This window comes from Talpa occidentalis, unplaced genomic scaffold (genome assembly GCF_014898055.3).
Source record: "Talpa occidentalis isolate TD23 unplaced genomic scaffold, MPIMG_talOcc4v2.1 talOcc4.3, whole genome shotgun sequence".
Taxonomy (NCBI): Eukaryota; Metazoa; Chordata; class Mammalia; order Eulipotyphla; family Talpidae; genus Talpa; species Talpa occidentalis.
Window position 1 is genome coordinate 85596605 of NW_023603184.1, and position 22886 is coordinate 85619490.

General features: G+C 37.6%; 1 long non-coding RNA gene and 2 pseudogenes across 1 annotated transcript; 2 read left to right on the forward strand and 1 right to left on the reverse strand.

Moving 5' to 3' along the window:
- The first annotated feature begins 400 nt into the window (after positions 1-400).
- Positions 401-22545, forward strand: LOC119254754 (uncharacterized). The gene is made up of 6 exons (XR_005127345.2): positions 401-457; positions 4574-4686; positions 9104-9348; positions 10061-10106; positions 18578-18749; positions 22445-22545. It is a non-coding gene; the product is annotated as an uncharacterized LOC119254754 (long non-coding RNA).
- LOC119254752 (60 kDa heat shock protein, mitochondrial-like) lies at positions 13022-14903 on the forward strand (annotated as a pseudogene).
- LOC119254753 (NADH dehydrogenase [ubiquinone] 1 beta subcomplex subunit 3-like) lies at positions 16393-16679 on the reverse strand (annotated as a pseudogene).
- Positions 22546-22886: the final 341 nt, after the last annotated feature.

A 22886-nucleotide genomic window follows, 5' to 3' on the forward strand; every position in this document is an offset into this window, starting at 1 on the left:
AACTTGTTACAATTACTTTAGAAATATTGGCTGAGGAAAAGTGTGTATGTGAAATGGAGAAAGGCAGGATGGTCAAAGAGAACAAGAACTTCATTCTCCAAATGGAAAGCTAATAAATTTTATAATCCAGGAATGAAATACATAGGCACCCTCTACAATAGGGGAATATGCAAGTAAATAACAAAAGAATCTATTAAATATGTCGAGACAACTGTTTTGGATGGAGCTAAATAGGGATAAGGGATGGCTTATAACAAAAATTCTGGAATAACAATGTATAATAAACTTTGCATAATAATAAACAATAAGCATTATTGAAATATCACTTTTAAATCATATACGTCATAAAAGCAAAATTCTAAGATGGTGTCACAATTCTTCAATGCTATACTCTATGTAATCTCCTTCTCTGTGCTTGAACAATCCTATGAAGAAATTCCAATAGACTATGATAAAGGTAATGAGATGTTACTCCTTCACTTATGTTATGTTATATATAATCTCAGTTTTCAGACCAAAGGAAAAAAATTCTGGATTTGGTCTCAAAGAAGCAAGCCAGTTAAATAAGCTCCTATAACGAGGAACCATAGGTCACTTCTCGGATGTGAGGGCAGCCTTTATCCAACAACCTGAGAAATCTTGGGAAGCTCAGTCATGCAAGTGCAAGGCCAACAACCTGAATGAGTATGGCTTACGCCGCTGGGATTCAACCATTTTGGCTTTTGTGAAAACAATATCAAAACTAACTACTGGCTTCATTTTCAAAGGTGCAATTGAATAGGTCCTCTTGACCTGGATCCAGATAACTAGCTCTTCCAGGGTTACCCCTGAACCCCGAATATCCTCTTTTGTGTTTATTCTTTGTTTTGTGACTTATGAGATTAATGGTTGATTTCTTTATTCAGATACCAGACTGTCTCTTTGACAGTAAACATGTTTCAACTAATCATTATATATTTTAAACTAGTGGTTATGCTGATCACTATAATATAAAAAGGAATGAAAATATATGTTCTTCTTCTCCAAGAACTTACAATCACAATGGAGACTTGGTGTGAAACAAGAATAAACAAAAGGCAATGCTAATGAGCAAATGAAATCAATTGACTGAATGTACTTAACTACTGATAAGTTTGTAGAAGGGAGAGATTAGTGAACTAGAAGTAGTTCATGGAAAGTTTCACAGATGAGTTGGCATTAGGTCAGACCTTCCACAAGAAGTAGGAGTTCAGCAGATAACAAGGAGAGAAAGCAGGCCCTCTAGGTAGGAATAGAAGAGTAAACAAAACTTGGAGGTCAAAATCATCAAAGGGTGTAAAGGATAAAACGAGCAGGCAAATTGCTTGGAAAATGTAGCAGATAGAACTGAAAAAAAAAAAAAAAAAAAGGGGAGCAATGCTTCAAGACCGGTAACAATTATTTGCATATGGACAGTTGAATATTTGCTAATTGAAAGTATGAGTGCCAAATATAAGTTTTAGGAAAATTTAAACAGATCCTGTGGTGAAGAAAGAGTAGAAACCAGAAGATAGGTATCAGCCTACGAAGTAAATTATAGCACTATGACATGGACAGCAAGAAATAGATAAAAAGATATAAAATGACAGAATTTTATTATATTAAATATTCATTAAATTAAAGTAAATAATAAGAAATTAATTTTTAATCCCATATATTTTGCCTCTCCCATTTCACAGACAACTAATAAAGAAGGAATGAATTTAGACAAATAAAATATTGTGTTTTATAATTTCAGGGTGTTGGGGAAAGCTTTGTGTCTAGTTTGCACAGAGATGCAGTTACTATTTATGTATTTTAAGACACAAAGGCATACTAGAGGGCATCTCTGAAAGTTTTTCCGCCTGCTCCTGATTTTCAGGAAAAGGAATTTTATGTAGATAGTTTCCCTTGAGCCTTCTTTCTGGTGATGAAAACCCACAGTCAGTATTCTCATTCAAAGCTGACTTCCCCCAAGGCCACACACATCCATCCTGCCAGCCTGAAGACTGCTGCCAACAGCTCACTCTCTCTTACCTCCAAGCTGCTTTCTCTAAACAAATTACAACTGAGGGAAGGAAGAGAGCAGAGCTTGGACATAAAAGCTTTACAACATGAATACCTCTTACAGCTGACTGAGTCGTTTTGCATATGTGCATCTGCCCCAAATTAGAAATACTTGTGAATGGAATACCACAAGTGTCTTTGAAGGTCATTACTGTAGAGAGTTATGCACTGAGGGGGCCTTTTCCTTGTTTTTGTGGTATGTTTCAGTCTTACTTGCAAAAACTGAGGGTAGTGGAGTAACCACTCTGGTTTACATTAAAGGCTGTTTCCCAGAGATGAAAAGAGTTTGTGCGTTGAGTCAAACTGCTTATGTTATTATTACCAAGGCAGATATTGCAGAGCAAATCAAGCTAGTCTGCCAGAATCCTAGGTCATATAGGTGGGGTTCATTACACCAGATAATTTCAAGGTTCAAGTTTGCAGAGAACTCAATGATTTCTTAGCATATCCCAATATGTGGTTTTTATAAGGTCTTGGTCACATTTTCTCTCCTTAAGTGTGTAATAATATCTCTGTTTATTTAATAAAGTTTTTTATATTTAGTATAAAGCAGTAACTGTGGATTTAAAACTGGGAGAATCTCAAAGGAAAAGAATGTCAATGTAGTCTAAGAGAAATGACCAACTCACATGTCAGATAAGGCAATCATTTTAAACACTAGGCAGGCCAAACAAAACTGCATACAGGTCTTCCCTGGTGGCGCAGGTGGTTGAGCTCCACACTGTGACGCTGTCCACAGTCTCTTCAGCACAAGTTCAATCCCAGCCAGCCGGCGAGAATCCCACATGGTGCGCAGACCTCTCCTGCCTCGCCGGCTGCTCCCCTCAGCAGTGTATTTCTTCAGTCTGCCTGTTCTGTTCCCCGCTCTGTCTCCAGAGAATCCTCTCAACCTCCCACACATCTAGCCTGTACCCTGGCTCTTGTATAAAAATAAATAAATCTTTAAAAAAAAAAAACTGCATACAGACAACAATGTGTTTTAATGGGTCTGCAGGTGTAGAAAACCCAAAAGCAGATCAGAGGAGACACTTGGAGGAAAAGCCATGCTATATGTGTATATGCAAGTGGATACAAAGGGGTTTTGCACATACTTTTATCTGCAGTTGAGTTGCATTGATGGAGGACAAGAATAGAAAAAAAACTGAAAAGAGGGGTACCACAAGACCAGAAACCTGGTTCACAAGGAGGTGGGGGTACAAGAGATTAACATAGCCATTGACACAGCTATAGAAACCAAGATCCTTAGGCATAGACCACACAGTGGAGGAAACTAGTATCCTTAGGCCAGACTAGTACCTCCGGTGAGGACACCTAGATTACAAAGCATAACATCCAAGCAGGTATCAGGAGGAGCATCCAAAGGTAAAGATATGGAGATTCAGCCCATTGTAGAATCTCCGATCCCTTTCAAATTCCACATGGTTATACAAAATTAGCAACCAACTGATGACTCACAAGGAGTGAACCCTCCCAAAGAGAAGAAGACTATATCAGTGCAGTCTCTGTACAGGCTCGGGACAGCACTCCCTCTGTCCACCTGTGACTATGCAGGTGCCTCTTTTCACCAACTCTCTCCCTCTGCAGGGCAGCAGCTTCCTGCCTGCCCATGACCTGTACATGCTGCGGCTTCTCTTCACTGACCTCCCTCAGTGGGGGCCCGCTCTCCTCAAGGCTGCCTGCCAGCACCATGCAGGCCTCTCTCAGCAAACTTGTCCCTTTGGGACAGCTCTTCCTGCCCGCGTGTGTCTATGCAAGTGTCTTTCACTGTTTTATTCCTTCTCCAATAAACCTGACCTTTAAATATAACTAAAGTCTCTGTCTCATGGAGAAACTTGCCTGGGAAACTCGCTGTGTGTCGCTGAAACAGGAGCTCTGGTGACACCTTTCCCAGAGTGAACCCAAGGACCCTGTACTCCAAACCCACTGACTCCAAAATCCACAACAGCATCATGGTTTTTTGTTTTGTTTTGTTTTCTCTGACGGTGGAAGTTAGAACACATTTTGAAAGACAGTAGTGGTAACACTGAATCTTGTTTTCTCAATTCAATCTCACCTTTAAGACCTCCCATCATGATTCTTATGCTCTACCTTTAAATATGTCTTCAACTCCGTTGAGCCCCCTCAATGACCAATTTTATCTGAACAAATAGAAAATGTTGCAATTTAGTAGATGTCCCCTCTACTTGAAAGCATAACAGAATTGTTCCTCACACCTCCTGGTATACTTTCTGAGGCTAGACTCTGCATTAAATGTATTGTGTGCATCCAAAAAGGATTTTGTAAAAGTTGACAGATAAAAATTCTTCTTAGACACCCTTTCCCTCTAAATTTTTTTCCAAGTTACTCACAAAAGCAGATAAATTTTAATACTTATCCCTGGGGTGATTTTGTGAAGCTCCAAGCAAAGGGTAATTGAAAACCTTTGAAGTTTACTTTTTATTTTGTCATAAAAAAATTCAACTCAGTTTTTCTCTAATAATTTTTTATCACTGATATTCTCAATTCCTAGATATGAAGAATGGCCTAGAACTCCACAGAGACAAATAAAATATGATGATTGTGGTGAAATGGTGGCCAGAGAGAGGGGTGGGAGGTGAGAAGAGGAGGAAAATTCATCAAAAGGTATCTGCGGTAATGATTGGATAATTTTCTTGTAACTCACACTCTTCTGCATAGTTTAGAATAAGGACATCCTGACCTGATCACTTTGATTCAGTTGTATTGCATTCCCTTTATCAGAAGATAGCACCTCCTACTTTAGTTATATTATGTCAGAATATAACTTTCATAAAGTTAAAAACATGATTCTTAAATATTTAGTAAGCACTTGTCAAAAAAGTATTTACCTCATAAAGAAGAAATCAGCAGGATAACAATGATAGTTCAAAGATAGGGGAAAGTGCTATATATGGAATCAATTAAAACAAAGGCTAAAATACAATTGTTTGAAAAAGATGTAAAAGTCACAGACTTGTGGTTATTTTGTCTATAAGATAGAAATCATTTGCATATCTACTGAACAAATATCATATACCATTTTCAATCTTCTACAAGGTAATATCTAGATTTACTGAGTTTGCATCCTAATCAATACTAAGACAGGTAGTGTTAAATCATTTAACAGTGCAGTGTGAAAAAGCTCAAAGGTGCATCAGAATCACTTGGAGGTGACTAAGGTTAAGCCAAATTCCTAGGCCCCATGCCCATGGTTCCCAAATCAGTCAGTCTGGGGCGACCCTAAGAATTGGAATTTCTCGGTGATGCTTCTGCATCTGCAGATGAACCAGGGACCACACTTTGACACCCACTACTCTAGTTTGACATTGAAAAGACTTAAGTAATATATTTTTCCTCCATATATTCAAGTGTCACATATGTTAGGATAAATTTTGAAAGACTTAAGAATATTGGATATATTCCTTGGAAAATTAGGCCTTCCTTTTCTAATTCTAGATTTTCTGAAACTTTGGGGTTTGTACCTTTCATTGTCTTTGAGCTATTTTAGAACTCTGTAATTTGAAGATTACTAATAGCAGTGCAAATGTTCTTGACCACAGACATGCAAATTATTCTGTCCAGGTGGGAGGACAATTGGTTTTCCTCCCAAACCTCTACAGTCACTGCTCTGTAAAAAGTCACTTTTACACTAACTTGTAAAATTATTCTCATTATTACTTACTTGTGTGTGTGAGTGTATGAATGTGCATGATGTAGGTCTCTGAATTTTTCTTCAAACTACTTGTCACATTATTGGTTTCCTTAAATAATGAGTTAAATAAAATCTTTGACATTTTTTTCTGTATTTGCAAGAGTCATGACTAGATCCTTTAAAATTTTTCCTTTAACATACTTTTTCTTAAAAATAATCAAGTTTAAAATTTCACATTTTGTTGATACTGTTTCCATTATAAGCAAGTGAATATCTTCTTCAGTAAAGCTGGTTAGTGGTTTTCGTATTTCCTAACACTTGACAATCAGTTTTAAAATTTAGTCTACTGGGTCACTAACCAGACTGGGATCCTATGGATTCCAGCTGCCTATTTCTTTTAACAATAACACAGCTGCCCTTACTTCTTTTAATCCTGCTTTACAGTCATCATTTATCTAACTCAACGAATTCATATTTGCTCCTTTCAAGATATATTATTTAAGGATATAGTTTGGCCATTTCTATTATTCAGGGTATTGACCTCAGTCCTTAATTAATAACAGCAAAGCCACAAAGATGTTTGCTACCTGTCTCCAAGCCTGGAAACTCTTAGTAAGACATCTGGAGTGTGAGGAGGAGGCAAACTTTCATGCCAACTTAAAATCCTTTGAATTTCTAGGGTCAGCAGGAAATCTTAGCTGGCTGGTGGGGTCACAGACAGATATTTTAAACTCTAAGTTCATGACCCTGGATACTGCCCAGCTTCTAATCTGAAATGTTTCCTTCCAATAAAGCATCTGTGTTCTATAAGAGGAGCTCAATTCTACACAAGGTCCGGAAGAGGCCTTTCCTGGGCCCTCAGCTCTGGAATTCATACCCGATCCATGTTTAACTCACACATTTCAGAACTCCCTCCACCCTCTCTCAGCAAGTTCATCTGGAAAACAATAACACCCAGTTTTAACCAGAAACTATTGTTCCCCCCCCCTTTTTTTTTTTGGTTTCCTAATGACTGCAAGATGCTAGAGGCTGTATTACAAGGACTATGGAAACCCAGTTTTCGTTCACTCCATGTAATAACTTTGTGCCAAAAGGACAAAGTAATACCACTCATACTTCCTGCTTAGATCAGACCCTGAATTTTTTTTTTGGCTATTTTCAAAAACTTATTATATGTGGGGGTCTTCCAGATTAACCTTTAGACTTTCTATACCAAGTACTTATGTGTTCATGAAAAATGCTATTACGATACCTTAAAATATTTTTCAAAAGGGTATGGTCTTGTTAAAATTTCATTTATGCAAAATATTTCTCTCAACATTTTCCTAACAGCCAATGGTTCCTATGTAACAGATATAACAACATGTCTCTAATATTCCCACCTCTGTTTTGCTCCTACTCTCCTTCCCCCCTGTGTAGAATATCTCTGGTTTATAGTTGCTGGTTGATTTTGATATTTACTTTATTATAATTACTTGTTTTTTCCCCTGATCCCTTATTTGGATCCTCTACATTCCTCCTAAAAGTGAAACTATACAGTATTTTTCTTTTTCTTTCTGGCTTATTTCACTGAGCATGATCCCTTCCCGTCTACCCGTGTTGCTGCAAATGGCATGAGTTTATCTTTTTTGATAGCTGAGTAATATAACATTGTGTATAGGAACCTCATCTTCTTGATCCAGCCATCTATTTTTGGGCATTTGGTTTGTTTCCATAGCTTACTTATTGTAAATAGGGCTACAATAAACATAGGGGTGCAGGTGTCCTTTTGAATTAATGTTTTTGTGTCCTTAGGGTAGATTCCTAGGAGTGGAATTGCTGGTTGAATGGAAGATCCATTTTTAGTAGTTTGACATTTTGGGACTTTTTGGAACATGGAAATACTGTCCCTTCAGAATTAGCCATTCCATAGAGAGTACAAAAATGTGGCTATGAGTATATTTTTCATATGCAAACCAACCATACCACATCTGTCTCCTTTCATCAGGCTTCTATTGTCTAGCACATTATTCTCCTACCCTAAATCACCTCAGAACGAATACTGGTCAGCTACTGACCATACTTGTAGCCCAGAGTTCCAGAATTATCCAGATTTTCCAATCCTAACTCTGTTTAGATATTTACCTTCCATTGCCCATTCCTTCCTGAAACACATACACACACAAAACGCTTTTACCAAGCGTTCTCACCCCTTCCTGCTCACCCCCCTCAGCTGACCCCATGCCTCTCCATGTGACCCTCCTGGAATGACATGACACCATCTCTTGGTAACTGAGAAACAAGCTATTTTTCCAATGGCAACTGTCTATTAATTCTTTTGCCTCATCTAGCTTGAATAAAAACAAAATATCACGAACATTTTACAACAATGCTCTCTGCCAGGGCTCCCAGAATGACTCACTCTCAGGTTGCTCTTGACATATTTCATAGCCTGAAGATTTTACTCACCACAGTGGTGAGCAGCTCCAGAGGGAAGAGGGCCTCTTCCTCAGAATTCACCTGTGGTTCCATGGCTGCTGATATCTTGTGTTTCAGGCTCTCTGCCCTGCTGCATAGGGCTCAGATACTAGTTTGATAGCTGAACAAGAAGACAGTTCTTCCACTCTCCAGTCTCAACTCTCCCACCCACAGACCCTCAAAATTTTCCTTAACTGTGGCCCTTTCCTAGACTAATCAGTTGATATAATTGGCTCATGCAAGTGTCTGCCTCCTAGGTTCAGGGAGAATTAGGCACAGCTATTACTCAAACAGAGGACATAGTTACTGATAATGAATGTTCTTGAATTCATATGTTGTCAGACATTAATATAAATTTCCAAGTAGGATTGAAACAGTTTCCAGGATTTTAAAAGTATAATAATTTACCAAATGATTCATTGAGAGAAACTATTAGGGGCATTTGGAACCTACTTTATTTATACTTTTATTCAATTATATAAAATGTATATTATATAAAGTATAGCATGCATATGTATATTTCTAGCCATATTCCAATAACCATATTACATACATATATGTATATAAAATATGTATTCACAATTATAACAAATAAAAATATGTTGTCAAAAATATAAATTTGCTCAGAATACAAGTGAATTGTCCCCAGGAGAGAAAAACTTAACTCACAGTGCTCATGAGAACATAGAGCCAAGGGGAAGGAATGGGCTGGCAAGAGAAGATCTGAACTAATGTATGTACCCAGAAATCCTGCAGCAATTATTGTAACTTCCTTTTCTCAGGATATGCAATCTGATTCTACCTCAAATGAAACAGTCCCAGGCAGAGTCAGTGCAAGCTTTCTCCAAAAGAAATTGTCTTTACGTGAATCAAATTTACGTATTGGGGCAGCGTCTATTTATTCCTCAAATTCCTATTTTCTTGCACTTACAGACACTTGGCACTGTTAACATTTCCCAGCTTCCCATGAGTCAGGTGTGGCTCTATAACTGAATACTATTCAATGAGATGTGAGCTGAATGATGTACATTTCCAGTGCAATCCTTTTAAGAAGTCAATTAGCAGCTGCATGCTAAAGGTGACCATGACAGTGAGGCCATGAGAAGGAAAGTGCCTGGTCCTAATTACTCTACCTGGATAAGAGCCAACCTGTAAACAAACACTTACTAACAATTTAGGTGAGTAAAAATAAAAATCTACTGTATCTGAGCCATGTCATATGTATCTATTTGTTGTCACAACTCAGACTTTCCAACGAAGACAGGCATCTACTATCTTCATTAAGCTTAGATGCTTTTCCAGACTTCAAAAACACCAAAAGTCATTTTCTTTTTCCTTTGACTCTTCTGCACTGGAATGGTGAAAATCCCACAGGCTAACCAGGTAACACTTCCACAAACCAGCTTTTAAAGATTCTACTTCAGGGATTATGGAAAGAGCTTGCCTTGTGATTGCTTTTAATTGGTACCTGTCATCTGCGTGATAGAATTTTATTAACAGAAGTGTAAACATTCATTGCAATATGCAGAACACAGGAATCTTAAGCAGCTTATGAAATTCAATCAAAGTTCTTTTTATCTTTTGTGTTTGCTGATAACTCATTAAAGGTTGTTCAATGTTACAAGTGTTGCAGCAGAAATGTTCCTTGCAAACAAAAGTGATAATGTAGAGACTTTAATACAACAAAGGGGTTGAGAGTTCCTCAACATTGCACAAAATAGTAACGATCTTTCACTACAAAAGACTTTACTATAGACAAAAGAATAAATAGTCCTTAGGTATTACTAATTTTTAAAAGAATAGAATCTACAAAATAGTTTATCAAAGGCAAGTCCTCCTCCTAATCTCTCTCTCTCTTTCTCTCTTTCTCTCTCTCTCTCATAACCCTAGGCAATTTGACAATCTACATTCAATTGGAGATAGTCAAGTTTTCAAGGTCTGTAGTTCATTTGATTCCCTGAAATGCAGTTGTATTGTAACATCCTCATTCTCATTCTAACAGATCTGCCTCAAACAAGGCAATAACACAAATCTCATGATTTATGTACACTTAGCAATGGATGTGTTAAGTAACAATTTGGCCAACTAGGCCTCAGTTTCTCACAGGTTAATACACACTCATAAAAGAGAATGGGCTGTGACTAGGTTAAAAACAAAGCTGGATTAGGCTGATAGAGCAGAAATCCTCACATCTAGGCCAGTTTTTGTACCACATTGCCCTGCTCTGCATGTACTTTTTTCATTTAACTGGGAGACTGCATATCTGAGCACACAACTTTAGGAGGTCTTCTGAAGGTAGCTGACCCAGTTTCACTGCTGACAGGATGTAGCACAGGCTACAGCATACTCTGCAAGAAGATTCTGCTGCACTGACCCTACCTGACACCAAGAGAAGTATTTCTGAGAACTTAGTCATATCAACCTTCCAAGTGTTGTACAAAGAAATGCCTTTACTTAAATGTCACAGAAGACAATATTATTAGAGGTCAAAAAAAAAAAATTCTGTAGACACTCTATAGGTCTCAACCCAATCATGACTGAGTTTTCATACTTAAAATTATGTTGCACACATTAAAATCTATATGAATCAAACAATGAAGACTGAGACTGAATCAAGACAGCATCAGAGGAGATGCCTTGCTCTAACGGTGGAAGAATAATCTAAACGTTAACCCAGACTGGCACACCAACCTGTGGGTCTGTAGCTTGAGGCAAAACTGGTACACTTCTTGGACATCAGAAACTGTTACAGGACAGGGAGAGGGGCACCCTAGACCCCGCAAACCTGCCTGCTCTAAATAGGTTCTACCATCCACTGCATCAACACAAAACATATGAGACTTTAATGGGAAGGAACTTTAATACAATTAGGAAACAATACAGGAAAGGCAAAGAATATAGTTTCTAAATCAAGCACCCAAAGTTACTTGTCCCCTCATGGGTAAAAGTCCACCCAAACAGGATTGCCAGAGCAAGGACCCAAAGCCTGCCACAAATCTTCCAGTGGGGACCCACAGAAAAGGATCAGAAACAACCAGACAAGTCTGGAAGGAAAAGAGCAAAATCAAAATCAAGACAAATACCACCATTGTCACCTCCCCATGGGTCTCTCACCCACATCTGTGTCACCCAGTCCATGACCAAAAGGCAAGTGTACTTTCTTCACATGTCTCTCTGCTTCATGTGCCTCCTCTAGGTCTCCTCTGGATCTCCATCCTCCTTCCTTCCTTTCTCAGTCTCCTCTGAAGCTTCTTCTCTCTCTCAGTTCCACCCTTCTTTTGGGTGGGGCAGGAAACCTGGAACTTCCCCCTTTCCTGGGGACCACCTGTTACAAAACCAGCAAATATCACCCCACCAGGGACACTGAGGAGATTATGCTTCATTAAACAAGAAATGGTAGGAGAGAAAAGCCTGGAGAGTATGGCCTGGGGACAGGAAGCTGCCATATAAACCCTGGCCCACTTTGCCAGTGGTCCCAGTTAAGAGAGAACTGAACAGTATGGAAACATATCCTTGACTGAGGGAAGACATGTGCAGAAGAGCTAGGGTGTTCCTGGCAGGTTGGGGCCCCAGGTAAAAGAGCAATGATAATATGCTGGTACATTCTCCCTCTCCCACACCCACAGTACTGATACTGACCTTGTGACATGTACTGACAACTCACAGACAACAGAGAACTGGGTCTTTTATCCCAGAGAGGAAGGATATTAGTGGTGCCACAAACACAAACCTATCAACCCCCATTCCCACCAGTGACTGGACACTCCAAGTCCATCTCCAACACTATGACTCAGTGCTGCAAGATTAGGTCTCCAGACTTACAGAAGCCAGGAAAGACTGAAGATCTAAAATCATTTGAAGTTGGGAAAAGCAAAAAGAAAATTACCACAGTGCCACCTACTGAAAATGTATAAGTACTACAAATATCCAAGTTACTGCTACAGAAACTTAAATAAAAATATAAGGAAATCTAAAGCTACAGATGGGCACATGAAAAGATACAACACACAGAACCTTGAGACTCAGTGAATATGTCATCACAAGGAGAGAACAACTTTCCAGAATCCACCCACAAACATTTGGAAGATTTTATCTTCCTATCAGATACAGCCTTCAAAATTGTCGAAAAAAAAAATTCAAAGAAATGGAAGAAAACTCAGAAAAACAGGGCCTCCCGGGTGGTGCAGCAGTTGAGCGCTGGGTTGCAAAGCTGCCCGCAGTCTCTGCATCACTGGTTCAATCCCTGGCCACCAGCTCAAGGGTCCCACATGGTGTATAGACCTCTCCTGCCCACATGGTGCAGCAGACCTCTCCTGCCTCCCGCTGTTGCCCTCAACAGTGTATTTTATCAGTCTGCCTGTTCTGTTACCCGCTCTGGCTCTGGTGAATTCTCTCAACCTCCTGCACTTCTGACTGTACCCGGTGCTTGTATAAATCAATCAATCAATCAAAAAAAAAAAAAAACATAAAAAAAAAACCTCAGAAAAACAAATGATCAGAGAAATAAAATGATTGAACAGGTAATAGAAAGTAAGCCTTTAAATAAGAAAATAATAGATGCATGATACAAAAAGATCAACAGAGAAGATAAAAAATTCTGATGAAAGCAGAATAGAACAAACACAAGATTGAATTAATGACCTTAAATATGGTAATACACAAAAGACCCAGGTAGAATAAGAAAAGAAGTATGGGTAGGAGCTGCAGCGCAGGGTGTGGGGTGGGGGGTCGGGGGGTATAGGCGCAGGGAGGGGACACAGGCTCACTGCAGTGTGCGCCCTGCACTCTGTCCCTCACTCGCCGCCGGTGGTCCAACTTGCTGCCCCCACGCCCTGCCACCGCCCTGCAGAAATGCTTCGATTACCCTCAGTCCTTTGCCAGATTAGGCTGGTGTCCAGGGCCCTGGCTCCTCATCTCACTCGGGCTTATGCCAAAGATGTAAAATTTGGTGCAGATGCCCGAGTCTTAATGCTTCAAGGTGTTGACCTTTTAGCTGATGCTGTGGCGGTTACTGTGGGGCCAAAGGGAAGAACAGTGATTATTGAACAAAGTTGGGGAAGTCCCAAAGTAACAAAAGATGGTGTGTCTGTTGCAAAGTCCATTGACTTAAAAGACAAATATAAAAATATTGGTGCCAAATTTGTTCAAGATGTTGCCAACAATACAAATGAAGAGGCCGGGGATGGTACTACTACTGCCACTGTACTGACCTGCTCTATTGCCAAGGAAGGCTTCGAGAAGATTAGCAAAGGTGCTAATCCAGTGGAAAAATATGGAAGGTGTGATATTGGCTGTTGATGCTGTAATTGCTGAACTTAAGAAGCAGTCAAAACCAGTGACAACCCCTGAAGAAATTGCTCAGGTTGCTACGATTTCTGCAAATGGAGACAAAGAAATTGAAAACATCATTTCTGATGCAATGAAAAAGGTTGGAAGAAAGGGGGTCATCACAGTAAAGGATGGAAAAACACTGAATGATGAATTAGAAATTATTGAAGGTATGAAGTTTGATCGAGGTTATATTTCTCCATACTTTATTAATACATCAAAAGGTCAGAAATGTGAATTCCAAGATGCCTATGTTCTACTGAGTGAAAAGAAAATTTCTAGCATCCAGTCCATTGTACCTGCTCTTGAATTTGCCAGTGCTCACCGTAAGCTTTTGGTTATAATTACAGAAGATGTCGATGGAGAAGCTCTGAGTACACTTGTTTTGAATAGGCTAAACGTTGGTCTTCAAGTTGTAGCAGTCAAAGTTCCAGGTTTCAGTGACAATAGAAAGAATCAGCTGAAAGATATGGCTATTGCTACTGGTGGTGCAGTATTTGGAGAAGAGGGATTAACTTTAAATCTTGAAGATGTTCAAACCTCATGACTTAGGAAAAGTTGGAGAGGTCATTGTGACCAAAGATGATGCCATGCTCTTGAAAGGAAAAGGTGACAAGGCTCAAATGGAAAAACGTATTCAAGAAATGATTGAGCAGTTAGATGTCACAACTAGTGAATATGAAAAAGAAAAACTAAATGAACATCTGGCAAAACTCTCAGATGGAGTAGCTGTGCTGAAGGTTGGTGGCACAAGTGATGTTGAAGTGAATGAAAAGAAAGACAGAGTAACCGATGCCCTCAATGCTACACGAGCTGTTGTTGAAGAAGGCATTGTTCTGGGAGGAGGTTGTGCTCTGCTTCGGTGCATTCCAGCCTTGGACTCATTAACTCCAGCTAATGAAGATCAGAAAATTGGTATAGAGATTATTAAAAGAACACTCAAAATTCCTGCAATGACTATTGCTAAGAATGCAGGTGTTGAAGGATGATTAATAGTTGAGAAAATTTTGCAGAGTTCCTCAGAAGTTGGTTATGATGCTATGGTAGGAGATTTTGTGAATATGGTGGAAAAAGGAATCATTGATCCAACCAAGGTCGTAAGAACAGCCTTATTGGATGCTGCTGGAGTAGCCTCTCTCTTAACTACAGCAGAAGTTGTAGTTACAGAAATTCCTAAAAAAGAGAAGGACCCTGCAATGGGTGGAATGGGTGGAATGGGAGTAGGAATGGGAGTAGGTATGGGAGGTGGCATGTTCTAATTCCTAGAATAGTGATTTACCATTATTGATGAACTGTGAGAGGAAGCGCAAAGCAGAGTTCCTCATCTATAACTTCAGAGAAGTCAGTTGAAGGAAATGACTGAAGAAAAGGCTGGCTGATGTTTAAGAAAATCACTATAATCATCAGTTACAGGTTTCAGTTACAACATATAATGGTTTACTGCTGTCATTGTCCATGCCTACAGATAATTTATTTTGTATTTTTGAATAAAAAGACATTTGTACATTCCTGATGACTGAGTGCAAAAGCCATGTACCAATGTACTGCTTTAAACTTAAATCACTGAGGCATTTTTACTACTATTCTGTTAAAATCAGGATTTTAGTGCTTGCCATCACCAGATGAGAAGTTAAGAAGCAGCCTTTCTGTGGAGAGAAAAATAATTGTGTACAAAGTAGAGAAATATCCAATTATGTGACAACCTTTGTGTAATAAAAATTTGTTTAAAGTTAAAAAAAAAGACAAGAAGTATGAAGTAAAAAGAAGAAGTACTTTAAGAATTATCTGATTCCACTAGGAAAGGCAAAATAAGAATAATGGGTATTCCAGAAGGGGAAGAAAGAGAGAGAGAGAGAGAGAGAGAGACGGGAATAAAGAACTTATTCAAAGAAATAACTAAGGATAACTTCCTAAACATAGGGAAGGTACAAGATGTATTGATACAAGTCCATGAAGTTGAAAGAACATCTGGTTATCTAAAGGTAATTAGACCTACAGGAAGACATATACTTATGAGACTTCCAAGAGTTTAAGACAAAAAAATAATATTGAATGTGACTTGGAGGTGTATGTGGGGTGGGGGAAGCAGATAACCTATAAAGTTACTTCTGTTGGACTTTTAAATGGTGAGAAAGTGAAATCTTTTCCTCTAAGATCATGCACAAGGCAAGAAAATCCACTTTCACCCTGCTTTTCGACATAGTACTAGAAGTCCTAACTAGAGAAATTACACAAGAGAATAATATAAAAGGAATCAAAATTGGGAAAGAAGTAAAACTATTAGCAGATTACACAATAATACTCATAGAAAATCCTAAAGACTCCACTTAAAAAAAAAAAACTATTAGAATAAATGAGTACAGTAAAATAGTGAGTTACAAAATCAATTTACAAAAGTTAACTAACACATTCTTATAAACAAAAACTGAACTACAGGAGAAAGAAATCAATCCCATTTACTATTACATCAAGAAGTATAAATACAGAGTATCCCTGGTGGCGCAAGGGGTTATGACACAACCTATGAAGCTATCTGCAGACACTGCAGCATGAGTTCGATCCCCAGTCACCTCACCTGACTCGCCCACTGCTCCCCTCAATGTATGTCACAATCTACCTGCTCTGCTCCCCACTCTGTCTCTGGTGAATCCTCTCACCCCCACACTTCTGGCCCATACCCCAGTTCTTATATGCATAAATAAATAAATCTTCAAAAAAAATTTTTTTAAAAAAAGAAGTACTGAATACCTAAAGATAACCTTTTTTTTGGACATGTTTTCTTTATTAAATCTTACTAGCATTCTTTAAGGGACAAACTCACAGACAAATAGATCACAGTTAAGAAGTCTTATTTTTACAAATTAAGATGTCTCTAAGTTACTTCCATTTTATCTTCAGTGATGCTCTTCATCTTTATTCTGGGGTTCTAGATAATATTCAGGTCCCAACAGTTCCCACAAATGCAACAAATTCCCATCTGAATCCTTGTAATAGTGCACCAATGAGGAAACATTGCAAAGCTACCCATGTTTCTCCAAGCCTCATTGCAGCACCAAGGATCCCTCAACCCTCATGAAGCCAACTTCTCTTGGGCAGATTCTAAAGGTGTCCTTTCTGTCTTTAATTGTTTATAATCTGCAAGTTCTCTTTTACTGGGACCACATTCATGTCCATGGGCCATGTCTGACAGCAATTTGACCAATCTCTATTCTATTTACTTATTTGAAGGCTTACTTTCTATTATCTGTTTGATCATTTTATTTCTCTGATCATTCATTTGTTTTTCTAGGTTCTCTTCCATTTCTTTTAATTTCTTTGTTATGACAATTTTGTTTTTTTAATTTTTATTATATATATATATATTTTACATCATTCTTCCTTTTATCATGACATGACAATTTTGAAGTTTGTGTCTGACTTCAGGATACTTAATATTCAGCTGTCCAGCTGCATAGGAATAAACTTAACAAAAGAGAAGACCAAATTATACAATGAAAATTATAATACATTACTAAAAGAAATAGGAGACAAAAAAAATGGAAAGATATCCCCTTCTCATGGATTGGAAGAATTGACATTGTTAAAATAGACATCTTATCCTATGCAATAAACAGATTCAATGCAATCCCTATCAAAATTTAACAACACTCTTCAGAGACATATAACAAACATTACTGAAATTTATATGGAACCAAAAAGACCCTGAATATTTAAAGCAATTCTGAATTTAAAAAAAAAGGAATAACAGAGGTATCAGATTCTCAGGCTTCAAATTATACTAAAAAGTTATAGTAATAAAAACAATATGGTAGACACACCAATGGAATAAATTGAGAGTTCAGAAATAAACCAAACCCTGTATGGACACTTAATCTACAACAGAGATGCCAAGAGTATACATTCACAAAAGGAAAGTCTCTTCAACAAATGTTGCTGGAAAATCTAGATAATCACATACAAATGAATGAAACTAGACCACTATCTCACACCATACATAAAAATTAATTCAAAATGAATTAAAGAATTGGATATAAGACTGAAACCATTGAAACATAGAAGAAAACATTGACAAAATACACCATGACATTGGCTTTGAGTATCTCTGGAGACAACTCCAACAACAAGGAAAACAAAAGCAAAAATAAACAAATGTGTGATTATTTCAAACTTAAAAATTCTGTACATCAAGTTAAAAAAAATCTATCTTTAAAATGAAAATCATCCTAGAGATTCAGAAAATATATTTGTAAATCATACATCTAACAAGGGCTTATATTCAAGACCTACAAATAACTCAAACAGTTCAAGAACAGCAACAAGGAGTCTCCCTGATAGTGTAAGGGGTTAAGACACAACACTATGAAGATATCGATAGCCACTGCAACACGAGTTCCATCCCCAGCCAGGGAGGTGATCTACATGGCACAGTAGACCTCTCCTATCTTGCCCACTGCTTCCCTCAGCAGTGTATTTCAGTACATCTGCTTGTTCTGCTCCCCACTCTGTCTTAGTGAATCCTCTCATCCCCCACATCTCTGGCCTACACCCCAACTCTTATATGCATTTAAATAAAACTTTAAAAAATAAAATAATAAGAACAGCGACAAAACCCAATAAAAAATTGGGCAGCAGAGTTAAATAGACACTTCTTCAAAGAAGACATATAGATGACCAACAGACACATGAAAAAATGTTTATTATCACTAATCATCAGGGAACTGCATATCAAAATCACAATAAGATACATCTGGAGGGGATGAGCCTATACTTCTAAATCATATAACAGTGTTGTAAACCAATGTTTCCTCAATTGAAAAAAAAAATGAAAAACAGCCACATACTATACCACACCTGTGAGAATAACACATTAAAAAAGACCAGAAACAAGTGTTGGCAAGGGTATGGAGAAAAAACTGTTGTTGGCAACGTGGACTGGTCCAATGACTATGGAAGACATATAGAGGTATCACAAAACATTAAAAATAGATCTCCTAATCCAGCAACTCAACTCTGAGGTATCTACCTAAATAATGTAAAAGCACTAATATGAAGGGATATATATTCTTCATTTCTTTGCAGAACTTTTAACACAACAGAAGTTATAGAAACAACTATGTATCCAAGGATAAGTGGATTAAGAAGATGTGGTTTGTATACACAAAGAAATACTATCCAGCTATTAAAAAAATAAGGTTAACCATTGACATTCTCAACAACATGGATGGAACTGGATGGGATTGCACTAAAAGAAGTAAGTCATAAGGAGAAAGACAAATGCCAGACATTGTCATTCATATATGGAATATAGAGAAAAAAAATAAAGGGTCAGGCAAAAACAAATCAAACACAAACCCCAGAAATCTGGCTGTAAAATTTGGAATACCAGAAAGGGAAGGGGAAAGTGGAAAACTAAGTATGAAGGGGGCCCAATGGACTATCACGGATGATTATAGATTTTGGTGGTGGGTGTGGTGTGGTAACACACATCTGAGAAAATGTATAACTATATATCTGAATCATAATGTTTTATTCAAGGTTACCTCCATAAAAAAATTTTTTAATAAAAATAATAGAGTAATGAAAGCACTAGAGGCCAAGGAGAAATTCTTGTCCTTGTCTTACTTCTTTTGCTCTTCCCTTAATCAATGAAGAAATCATCACTCCCTGAACTTTTGTCCTTTCCCTAATTGAAGAAGAAATTACTGCTCCCCTTTTTATGATCTAGAAGACTATAGTTTGAGATCATATCATGCAGGTGTAATTTCGTCTGTAAATATGTCCTCTCTAAGAAATTCATTTTTTTCACTCTAAGAGTAAAGATGAAGTCATCCCCTCTTTAGTATGTAAACCCACCTCTCTCCTTGATGACCCAACTCCCTTATTATGGGATATACATTCCTGGTTAGCCCTAGTATACTTTTAAATTTATAGTTGTGCAAAACTCTCCATTCATTATTAAGTTCTTTTTCTCCTAAAAAATAATAAAATTCAAATTGCTCTATTAAAATAATACTTATCACACTGACATGCAAACATTTATCTACATGTGTAACATCTCTGTAAATTAGAGTTAGACATCACCATATAGTCTTGCTGGAATTCACTAGATTCCCAGCAAATGCGTAAAGAATATTTTTTCATCCCTTTATAGAAGAACACATTCGTAAGCAGGACACCAGAAATATTATAGCTTCCCTTCCAAAGTATGAATTGGGTGCCCCCACTGTGGTTTTGTAGAGTTGCTGGGTCTAAATCTGGTCTTATTTGCCCAGCCCCACCCCCTGAGCAGCATAATCCTTTCAGTGTCCTGTGGATTCTTTAGTGGCTTCCCTCCTCTTTGACAGCAAGGTCACAACAACCCTTTCTCCCTCCTCCATCATCCTCCACAGACAGCATTGGCATCCTCCAAATTCTGTCCTCTTTTTGGGGCAAAGGAAATGGGCATGTCACACTCAAGCACCAGTGTCTACAAATCAGTGGGGATGCTCAGCACTGGGACTCCTCTTTTGCCCACTATTATACCACTATTTGTCATGTTCATTTCCTGAAACTATGAGAATGAAAATTGTATTGCAAGTGGTGTCAAGTTTAAATCTTTGGACATCAAAAGACTCTTCTACCTTTTCTGGGGATAAAATTCTGCCCTTCAAAATACAACGGTTCATCTCCCATTCCCCAAATCTGATTCTTAAATGCAAATACTGATCACATTTTCATATCCTACTACATTAAATTCTCAAAAATTCACCATGCTCAAATAAGTAAAGAAGTTTGTTTACTTTTTAAGGTTGCCACAACTATATCAAAAGCTCTTCTTACTGGTGTACATTATTCAACTTTTCTTAAGTTGTCTATAGAAAACTGCCTGGAATAGAAAAGATTCCCAGCGAATGCATAAAGAATATTTTTTCATCCCTTTATAGAAGAACACATTCTTAAGCAGGACACCAGAAATATTATAGCTTCCCTTTGTATCACATTCTCCTTTTAATACTTTGTTGTAAGCACTTCAGAGGAGCAACCACATTAGAAACTGACACCCTCTTTCATCTGTAATAAATACCACTCTAATCTGACTTGCCAGCAAAATGACTTGAGGCCAGCACACAACCCCATAATCTAATGGGTAATGTGCATTTAGCAGGTAATAGATGCTTCAAAAATCTACTTTAGCTTCCGTTAGCTTTGGTCACTGGAAAATAAGTAAGAGCCCTTGGCTACTCTTCCTTTGCAAATAAATACAATGTGAATCTAGAAGACAGTAAATTAAGTTTTAAAACCAGCTGGTTGACCTTCTATCTTCTATCAGCCAAGTGGTCGCCAGAGTAAATAACACTCATTTCTCTCCGTGTCAGGACTCGGTAAGTTTACACTGCTCAGTGTGACTGTGAGTTCTCCCTTCCCCTTGTCCCTGGGACCCACTGACAGCCTAGGCTCTGGGTCTCAGGAAACAGACCTCATCTGGTTTACATTTCCTTTGAGCCTCACTCTGAAGGCTAATGGGGAGATTTCAGATTTCTTTGCTAACACTATGGACTAAGTGATAAAAATCCCAATGGAATTCAGACTTCCTCCATATTTATATATGTCTGTAGGGCAATTGTGAGTTAATAATCTTTTCCTGAAACCACTTTATATTTAACAATTATTTCTGGCTTTATTCCCTCCTTCCCAAAGGAAATTTCCTTTAAGTTTATTGCTAGCATGTATATAAAAATGGTCTTTCTAAAATGCTATGATTTTGCTTGGCTTTGAGTTTATTTAAACTGATTTTAAAGAGTATGGTCTTTCTCTGACCATTTATTATATTTTAATATTAGTATAGATTGAAATTAGGTCTTCAAAATATATACACATTTGTGTATATACAAAATATACACAACTTTGAGTACTCAAGTATGCCACATCACTTAGGAATTAGAACTTTAAAAGATTTCCTAAATACCTATCTTATCTACATAAAATGTCATTCACTGTAGATTGACATAGGTGTGAATTATGACCTAGATCTCTTTCATTTTTGTTTCTTTAGCTTTGAAATTTCACCTAAGTAGCTCACATATGACAAAACAAAGTGCATGTGTTAACCCAGACCAAGGAGATGACTAGTTTCTGAGATACAGTTTGGATTTATTGATTTCTCTCCTCTTTTTAAGTCTACTGTCCCTTTTGACACTTCACAGTGTCAAACTGCGTCCCTAGGAATTGGGCCTGTTTTCATTTGAAGTCACCCATATCAGCTTATCTTGTTTTGTGGGATACTCTTCCTGTTCAATTACAGCTGTTGTTAGCAGATTCTCTGGTCAACCAGGGTGGTTGATAGGAGGCAGAACAAAGGGGGAAACAAAAGAAGATGAAACCAGGATTCTGTGATTGCTTCCACTATGAGTTTATTATATAAAAAAAGTATGGTCAGCTTCTCTCTCTTTTCAGTTAAAACAATGTAATTTATCTTAATCTTTTTAGAGGTCCATTGTAAGGTGTAAAAGGATTTGAAAGATTTTTTTTTATTCTCTATTCTGTATGTATTTGGTATTTGATGTAACTTTAAAGGGAAAAAGAGATACTTATTAAAAATCAATTTATTAATATAAAAATACAAGCAGCAAACACATGCAAGTACTAACTTCTTTTGTGATTGAAGAAATGCAAATGAAAACCTGCAAAGTTTTAAAGAATTGACTCCACAGACTGGTAGGGATGGTAGGAGATGGATCTTTTTTATACATCTTAAGTGAAAGCAAAATTTGGTCAACAATATACAGCAATATTTTTTCAAATGAATACAATTTTATGTTCATAACATTCATTTGGGAATTCTACTTATGAAATTATTTTCTAGAAAAGATCATCAGAAGAGTATGCAAATATCTACATGTGATGTTAATATAATAGTAGTGAAAAGTGTAGTCAGAATAAGCAGTAAAATCATTATCATTTTGACAGATACAATATGATGGCCAGAAACTGGAAAGCCACTACACTGACTGCTAAATGGACTCATTTTTTTAGTTCTGAAAGCAAACTTGCGAGGTAAATAAAGACTTCCAAACAGTGCACAAGAAATATGTGAGTTAAACTACATTTTCAAGGCATACCTCTTCCTTCTAATCATTCCATGTCATTCTATAATCCCCTTCATTGGTAATTAATAGCACATTTCTTAGTCTGTTACTTCATACTGCCCTCACCACTTGTCATTCACGTACATACACACACAAAACACACACACACACACCCCCCACATTCAACGATAAACACAAAACCCAAGGAAAAATGTCAGAAAATATTTCCTTGGATTAGTAGCAAAACAAGATGTCTTTCTAAAGAATAGGGAGATCACCCTTTGAAGGGATCCCAAAGGGCAAGTGAAGTTAACTCCCCCCTG